Source organism: Sciurus vulgaris (genome assembly GCF_902686455.1).
Source record: "Sciurus vulgaris genome assembly, chromosome: 18".
Taxonomy (NCBI): Eukaryota; Metazoa; Chordata; class Mammalia; order Rodentia; family Sciuridae; genus Sciurus; species Sciurus vulgaris.
The window spans coordinates 25146858-25155794 of NC_136479.1; the positions used below are offsets into that span (position 1 = coordinate 25146858).

An 8937-nucleotide genomic window follows, 5' to 3' on the forward strand; every position below is an offset into this window, starting at 1 on the left:
ACTGGAAGGAGACAACCAACCTTTATTAAGAAACAGACCCCAGCACTTTGTGCAGATGTGGTCTCATTTTACCCTAAAACCCACCTTCCTCCATCCTCACTGCTTGGCCACTGCCCTTCCAGGGCTTGGTACCAAGAGGCATTCAATTATTGCTGTCATTATTGCTATTTATTAGTAGTAATGACTAACATTTACTGAGTGCTTGAATTGTGCCAGGCTGGTGCCAAGCCCTTTCACTGTATCATGTCATTTCGCACTCAAGTGACACCCGGGAGGCTTCAACTCCCTCCCATTTTGCAGGTGAGAAATTGAGGCCCTTTGCAAGCAATGAGGCTTCCAGTTCCTGGGCTTCTCCATAAATACACAATCTGAATTACTTGATACACTTGTTCCTAGGGTTCATAGGCAGAAATGTGAAGACTGATATGGCCACCGTGCAATGCAGTAGCCCCAGGACTGGAGTGCACACCCACCTGAGCCCCAATCCCAAAAGGCAAGATCCTGCTCTGTCCCTTGACCTTGCCACCTTGGTCTGAATTGTCCCTAGCCTGTCCTAAGCTCAGTTCCCTCATCTGGAAAAGGAGAGGAGGAACAGCTGTCACCCTACACCATGGTGATCATAGTAAGTCAGCTCCCCCCAGCCCAGTAGAGGTCCCAGCACATATCTCCAGACCACAGGGCCCTGACTATGCAGATGGGGACATTGGAGGCCTATGCCCCAGTGTCAACTCGGGTCTCAGAACAACTGGCAGTGGTGTGACACCCAGTCCCCATTTATCTGTGGGCAAAGCTTTCTTGGTTCTGGCAATTAAGCCAGAAGTAGCTTCAGCCATGTGGGCTCGCTCCTTGAAGATCAAACAGGCCGAGTGCAGGCGCTAATTAAGTCATTACCTCTGGCCCTGAGGCTAAGGATCAGGCCTTTCCAGTTCAGGCTCCCCAGAGAGATAAGCTGCTTCAGAGTAGGAAGGCACCTCAGTGTCTCTGCACTCTCAACTCCCTATTTTTATTTCATTTTAAATACACCAACAGAAATGAAATTTAGTGTAGCACATGAGCCCACAGTCATCCTGTGACTATTTTGTGAATGAAGACCTACATTAGAGGACACTTGGTGGCTTCAGGAAAATGTCCAGGGTCTAGGTCATATCCAGGGCAGAAGCACCAGCCAGATGTGGTTCCAGAGCATTTAAATGCAGCTGACCAGAATTTTGTTGAAAGGTCAAAACATACCGGCTTTAGAAGACTTAGTGCATGTAAAATTTTTCATTAGAAATTGTGTTAATTACAGTTTGAAAATAATACTTCGGATATTTGAAGTTAAATAAACAGCATTACAATTCATTTTGCCTGTTTTGCTTTCACTTTGTTTAATGTGGCCACTAACACCTTTAAAATGACATCTGGCTACATGCTATATCTCTTGGCACCCAAAATTCATAGCTGCATGGTAGAACAGACAGATATGGAGCCAGGAGAGACATGGAATGCCAAAACCTCAGGTGTAGGGACCCATATCTGGTCAACTCCCCCCACTGCCACCCCTCCCCTGCCTGAGTGACCCCTGAGCAAGTGGTTTAGACTTTTGGAAGCACAGCCTCTTCTGGGTAACAGCCAGCTCAGAAATTTGCTTTGGGAAATATTCACCTGCTCACTCAATAGGTGAAGGTGCTGAGCTGGATGGGAGGTGGAGGAATAGCATCAAGGACTTCCCAGAGCTCAGGTTCTCCAAAGCAATATGCACACAAATAGGGGCGTGCCACTTCAGGTAGCCAGCAAAGGACAATCAGAGATGGAACCAGTCACGAGAAGCTCTAAGCCAAGCATTCTAGGCAGACCAATCACAGCAAGTACAAAGGCCCTGGGGCAGGGTCCTCTCTGGCATGTTCAAGAAACAGCAAGGATATGAGAGGGTATGTAGGCAGAGTGGGGCTGAGGAAGGTAGGCAGGGACTGGAGACCAGAGTCAGGCATTTGGGTTTTAGTCTAGGGAGGACAAAGCCACTGGAGTGAGTCCAGGGATGTGGGAGGTATGATCTTCCACCATCCAGTTGGCAGTGAGTCACCTGGTTTGAATCCAAAACCAACTCAGGGCTCCTTCCCTCAGGCCTCTGTCCTTGACCATGGACAGGGTAGGAGGGGCCTGTGATCCCCGTGTACCTTCAGGGTTTTGGGGTTTTTTTATTATCATTTTTTTAGTTTAGTTTCTTTTTGGTACTGGGGATTGAAGCCAGGGATGCTCTACCACTGAGCCACATCCCCAGTCCTTTTAAAATTTTTATTTTGAGACAGGATCTCACTAAATTGCTGAGTCTGGCCTTCAACTTGCAATCCTCCTGCCTCACTGGGATTGCAGGTATACACCATCACCACTGGCTTCTGTTTGATTTTGATGGGACTTGCCACCAGGCAAAGACACAGGTGCCCTGGAAGAGTCAGGGAGTCAGGCTGGGCCTGGGCCCAAGGACTGGCCTGGACATGCCGGGCTGGCCACTACGGCCTCTGCAGAGAAGCCAGGCTCCATCCAACCTCGAGAGACAGCCCCTAGCAATCGAAAGGCTTCCAGAGGAGTCTGGAGCTCAGCAGCTCTTTTAAGCAGAAGCATAAATTGGATGGAGTCTTTGCGCATGGTGTGCAAAGAAGCCAGGAGTACCCTGAAGAGGCTGGGCCTGAGGGGCAACCATGAAGCCATAGCAAGTGCAGGGAAAGTACCAGAAGGTCTGAGTTAGGGGAAGCCTGCCAGAATCTTTCCATTGAAGCCTCATTTCCATCAAAGAAATGAAGAGAGGAGAGAATGAGCAAGAGAGGAAGTGGAAGAGAGGAGGAACAGAGAGACCTTGCTCCCTGTCCTTTCACCACTGTGACAGGAAGAGTGAAAGCCACGGGCCAGCCCAGCCTACCTGGTTAGACCTCAAGACTCTAGAACCCAACTTGGCCTGGGCTAAGGGAGCAGGAGAGAATAGTGGTTCTTGTAACATCAGGCTCAGGAGTGGCAGCAGGTATGGATGGATCAGGGTGCTCAGCCCATGTCTGTAGAACCAGTCTCCTGCCTCATCTGCCTCCTTCTTCAAGGTGGCTAAGCTTAGTGCAGCACACATCTCCCTAGCTCAGCTCAGTCTGGGCATGTGACATCCTGAGCCCCCACTGTGTCTGGGAAGGAAGACACACGCTCCTGTGGCCAGATCTGAACCCAATGTCCAGGCCTGTTTGGTTCCAGGAGAAACACAACCCTCCAGGTGGACAGAGCCCTGTGTCCCCTCCTGGCTTCAGATCTGCTGAGGGGCTTCTTTGCTCCATCCAGTCCTGCTCTATCATGCCAGGGGAACCTTCTGTGGGGTTTGTGGGGGAGGCTTAGCCCTCTGTTCTGCATGACCTTGGGTGGTCCTTCCTTTTTGGAGACTTGTCCCCTGCCTGTGAACACGAGCTTTGTACCCTGCCTGGTCCCAGCACAGAGACCCACTTTACCTGGAGGTAGTCCCTGAGGGTGGAGGCAGAGTCCTGTAATCGCAGCCTCTCTGCTGCTTGCTCAGGTGCAGGGAGGTGCAGAGCATCCCCGCGGAGGCTGCCTCTGTCTGATGGGGCAGTGCAGGGGAGCCATGCCGAGCCCCTGTGTGGAAACACCAGCAGCAGGCTTCCCTGAGCACCTACTACATGCCATCCTGCAGGTACCACAGGGCCTTGGCCTCGTGGGCAAGAAGGGGCTTGGACGAGGGGAGGCTGTTGGCTGTGCATCTTCTACCTGTTGTTTCCCTGTCTGAGCCTCTGTGACCTCAAAGGTGATAAGAGGATAATAAAGCAGAAGTAGCTGCTAATTAGGGTTGTTTGAGGTAATGCTGAAGACGCACTCAAATGGAGCCTGGCCTGTGGCCCAGTGTGCAGAGGGATACGTGTGATTGGATATGCACACACTCAGAGCCCCATATACAGCAGGTGCTCAACAAACAGAAGTGGGTCCCCCTGCAGTCCAAGGGTCTCCACCCTGGTGTGGCAGAGTGGCCCTGTCCTCCCCAGGACAGGTCTGTGGGCCTGGGTGACATCAAGCAGCCCCAGGCCGCCAGCTGAGAGTGACCCTGAAGTACTGCTTCCACATCCACCCTCTCAGCTCTCAGGTGCTGTAGGGGCATGGCGTTCCTGGACCCGTGAATCCCAGAACAAAACACATGGCAAACCGTGTGCACTGGATCAATTCTAGATCTGCTGGCACAACCTTCTGGATGGGAAGGCTGTGCTCCCCGACTCCCTGCATCTCCTCTTGCTCCACATCCCAGCCTTTACAGTGACCTGAGAGGCAGCCATTCACCAAGGGTTTATTTTGTACCTACAGGGTCCTCTGTCTGGGACCCAGTGATCCCAGGGACACAGCCGTGAACAGCACAGTCCCTGTCCATAGAGCTGTCCTGGACAGTGGAGGTGGGTAGAGGTGGATGACAAAAATGGGACCAGAGACTCTTCTGTTCACCTGTCTCAACTGGATGCCATCAGCTACAGGGAGTTGGAAATGCTCATACCACAAGGGCCATTCCTGGGAGCCCAGAGACTGGCTTCAGGAGGGGTTCTCTGAGGTCTTCCGATTGCCATGTGGTGACAAAATGGCTGCCATCAGGAGCCCAAGAGGAAGAGCAAAAAGTCCTGCCTCTGCCTCCTTGTGGGGCTGAAGTAACTCTTTCTCAGAACACTCCCCTCCACGGGGAAGGCTGGGTGCCATTCCCGAAGCTCCTGCGGATGTGACAAGTCCTCGGCCTTGCTGACCAGCCGACACTACAGCTGCTCAGGCTCATCCAGCATGTCCTGCAGGAGCATCAGACCACCCTGTCCCACTCTCCGGCTTCCCGTGTCCCCACTTCCCTGTTATCTCCGAGTCCTCTCTGGATGCTCCTTGGACTCCTGGGCTGAGCCACTTCCAGCCCAAGGATTCTGGTCCTCATCTGCAGTCCATGTCCTAATACCTCCTCCAGGTGTCCCACAGACGTGCTGGCCTGGACAGGACCCAGTTGGGCCCCTCCTGCTTCACAGTCATCCCTCTCAGGTGACAGGGACACCATTGTCCCAGATGCTCAGCGGTGACAGCAGTGCCACCATGCTCGTCCCTCTCCCATGGCATCAACCCAACCTTGGAGATGCCCCGCCTGGCGAGATGACACCCCAGCACCACAACCTCGCTCCAGGTGGTGTCCATCCTGTGGTCTTGCAGTGAACCTTGAATTTGAACTGAGACTCTGCCGGGTCACGTCTCCATCCCACCCATCCCAGCAGCACAGGTGAATAGAAACCCGCCAGATGGTATCTGCAGGGAGCTTGGTCAAGTGCTGGGCGAATCTGCCTGCCAGACTGCCCATGCAAAGGCCAGAGGGGAAGTGGGGAGAGGGAGGAGCTCCACCTGAAGGTGCCTTCCCTGCCAAGTCCAGGACCCTGCCCTACTTCGGTTCCTTTGTGGCAGGTCACTTGTCATTCTGCCTTCCCAATCCAGGCTCTGCCTGGCTGGGTCAATGTGGACAAGACAGCACAGGAGAGAACTTCCCCATGGCAAGCCTCAGGTGATCTGGCCTAGCCTACAAGCACCTGTTGTGTCTCTAAGAACCCCTGGAGACAGGGCTACCACCCACCTGTGACTCGCAATGCCACATAGTTGTCTAACTGCACAGACTATCCTAGGCAGCATGGCCTCAATGAAACCAGGGCAGCTGAGCACCCGAGCATCCAGCAAAGACCCCAGGACCGTGGGGTCCTGTGGACAAGGGCAGTGCTGCAGCAGGGCAGTCCAGCTTCCGCCCAGGCTGTCCCTTTCTAGCATGGGCCTTGGGTTTGTCCCATGACCACGCAACTCTCAGTTTCCCAGAAATGACGATACTTGCTTTTGGAGGTCTCTGGGCCGTAACAAAGACCCCAAGATATGAGGCTCCAAGTGACAACAAAGACATCTTACTTCACAGTTCTTGAGCTGGGGATTTCGACGGGCTTAGCTGAGCTAGAGGCTATGCTTGCCTGGAGCCAGAGTAGAGGCTTCCAGAACAGCAGCTTAGGGGCTGTGTGCAAGAGGCCTGCACTCTGGCTACCTACGCTGGCTCCAGAGAGAGAGGTGCAGCCACGGTGCGTTTTGTGACCTCCCCAGGAGTTGGAACCTTTCTCTGCATTCACCCTGACTACAGTCACTGGGGCCAGCCCTGCTGTGACCACACAAGGGCACAAAAACCTGGAAGGGGCATTGAAGGACCAGGCTGACTTTGGGTTGCTCTGGGGTCTGTGAGCTTCTGCCTGCCACTGGGCATCCTCACCTCTCCTGTAAAACAGTAGGGCCTCCAGGAAGGGCCCGCTGTGCCTTCCAGAAGCAGGGGCCCTGCTGGCAAAGGGGATAACCCCTGTGGGTGATGAAGCCCCAGGAAGGTGATCCTAGCTGGTCACTCTCCCAAGGGGTTCCCCTCAAGGACACTAATGCAGCCCCTGGGGACCCCCAACCTTGCCATAGCCTCAGTCTGAAAAGGAAGCACACCTTCAGGCCTCCAGCCGTGTCCACCTGCAGGGTCAGGGTGCCAGCCTCCTCGACCAACCACATGGCCTTCTGCAAAGCCCTTGAGAGCCTGGTCCAAGGGCAGCCCCTGAGTCCCAGGACAGGAGTGAGCAAGTGATTGGCAGAAAGCACATAGAACAGCACCTAGCACCGGTGGGCCCAAACCACAGGGCAAAGTCCCAGCCCCTCCCTCCCTCCTGGGACTCCTCCCGCAGGAGGAAGCCCTGAAACCCTGCATGCACCTGGGGGCCTCCAAAGACCAGTGTGGATGACCCAGCCAGTCCAGCCATGGGCTCCAGGGACACAGCAAGCGTGCTGAACAGAGAGCGCTTGTCCCAGGCCTACGCCAGGTGGCCTGGAGGGAGCCCTTGATCCAGGGCCAAGAAACCTGAGGTCTTCCAGGGGGAGGCAGCAAGGGAGCCCAGCCCTGAAGGACAGCAGCCAGTGGCAGGAATACCCCCAGGGCAAGGATCTTTTCTTCCCTTCTAGTCCGGCCCCACCCACCTCATCCCAGGGACCTTCCCGACAGGGCAGCTCAGCCTCATCCCCTCCCCTGCCCTGCAGGGCACGTCAACAGTCTGGAATGCACTTTCAATTCCTCTGCCCGCCCCTCCCCCTCCATGCCCATCATTTCCTGACCCAGCCTGGCCAGACCCAAGACTCTGAGCCCTGAGATCTCCTGTCATCCCACGGGTAGGCCAGGAGGAGGAGGGCTTTGGGCACAGGGGAGGAGGGTTTTTCTGGAACATCTCACCCCAAACCCTCAGATTCCCTCTCAGCCACCACCAGGTCCAGGGAAGGCAGCGGCTGCAGCAGACGCCCAGGGAGGGGCCAGGCTTGCTCAGGGTCAGGGCCAGAGGGCCATAGTGGCTGACCACTCCATCTTCAAGTGCTATGTCCCCCTCCAGTGCTGGGGCTAGAACCAGGGCCTTGCGCATGCTAGGAAAGCTCTACCACTGAGCTCCAGCTCCAGCCCTTTTTTTGTTCTGAGACAGGGTCTTGCTAAGTGGCCTAGGCTGGCCTTGAACTCGCAAGCCTCCTGCCTCAGCTTCCTGAGTAGCTGGGGTTACAGGCGCACGCCAACACCAGCACTCTCTGGACCACCTCCTGCTCTCTGGTGGCCTCCCTGGAGGAGGGGGCAGCTGGGTCTGCTGCTCCGCCTCTTGCACTGGAGGACCTGCCCTAGCCAGTTCCATGGGGTGGTGACCAGGACCATAAATAGGCTGTCCCTGCCTTTTGGTGGGTTGCTTCACAGATGAGTCCTGTGGTTTCAGAGCCCTCTCCCCTGTCCGCCTGTCTGCCTCAGAGGCTCCCCAGCCCCTCCTGCTGGGCCGGCACCTACATCTCTCTTCCCTTGGCTGTGGCCTCCTCTGGGAGCTGGACGGCTGGGTGTGGCCCATGGCAACTCAGCCGGCCAGAGTCCAGTGAGGACTGCCCCCTCCCCGCATCCCGCTCTTCCCAGTCTCAAGAGGTCAGGTGAAGTCAGCCCCTGCTCACCACCACCTGGCTCCTGGCAGAGGCCCCTACAAGTAGGGGACAGGTGGTTCTCCCCGCTGACTTGGAAGAACTCCCCAGCTGGGGTGGAGAGGACCCCCAAACCAGTGTTCTGCAGCCCTCGTGGCTTCTCCACCTTTTTACACGCTCACCTGACCTTGGGACCTTCAAGCACAGTCCTGGACTCCTTACCCCAGGACGTCCCTGGTCAGGTTCCACAGCCCCAGGCTAAGCCATGCCTTCTCACACAGCTCAGAAGGCCCAGGCACTTCTTGCGGCCCACTGTAACCAGGGCTCCTGTAGGCAGAGCCTGCTGCCCCAGCTGCTTCTCAGACCCGACACCCCTGCCAAGGGAAGGGCCTGGTGAGCTCCCGAGGGCTGCGCCAGCCCTCCATGGACATGCCGTAGGGCAAGTCCTTGTCCATTTCCAGTACTCCCAGTCGGCCCTGCTCCACTCCCAGCCCAAAGGCAGAGATGCAGCCATTAGCCTAAGGACAGGCCTTCACTGCATGGGACATGCAGAGTAGAGGAAACAGGCCTGGGAAGCCAAGCCCCTGCTCAGCCCCTGCCCAGCCCCTGCCCAGCCCACACAGCCAGAATGTGGCACAGTCCTATGGCTCTCACCTGTTGCTGATCATTGCGCCGCACGGCCTCCCACATGGGGTTTCCTCCACCCTTGGGTATTCCCAGGGGACTCCCAGAAGGTGTGGCTGCCCTCTGAGAAGGAACCTAGCCAGTTCCATGGGGTGGTGACCAGGACCATAAACAGGATTTATAGCCTAAGGACTGGCAGAGCTGGCCAGGGCAGGCCTGGGCTGGCGGGGAAGGCCCAGACCCGACATCCCGAGGCCTCTTTGCTGTGTGGCCTGGCAGGTAACCTCCCTGCTCTGAGCTCAGCGTTCTCATTTGTAATTGGGCCCCACAGGGCTGCTGAGTAGATTT

At 55.9% G+C, this 8937-nt stretch overlaps 1 long non-coding RNA gene across 1 annotated transcript; it reads left to right on the forward strand.

Annotated features, from left to right (window-relative positions):
* The first annotated feature begins 184 nt into the window (after positions 1-184).
* Positions 185-1341, forward strand: LOC306649737. Its single transcript, XR_013760702.1, has 2 exons — positions 185-300; positions 397-1341. It is a non-coding gene; the product is annotated as an uncharacterized lncRNA (long non-coding RNA).
* The last annotated feature ends 7596 nt before the right edge of the window (positions 1342-8937 follow it).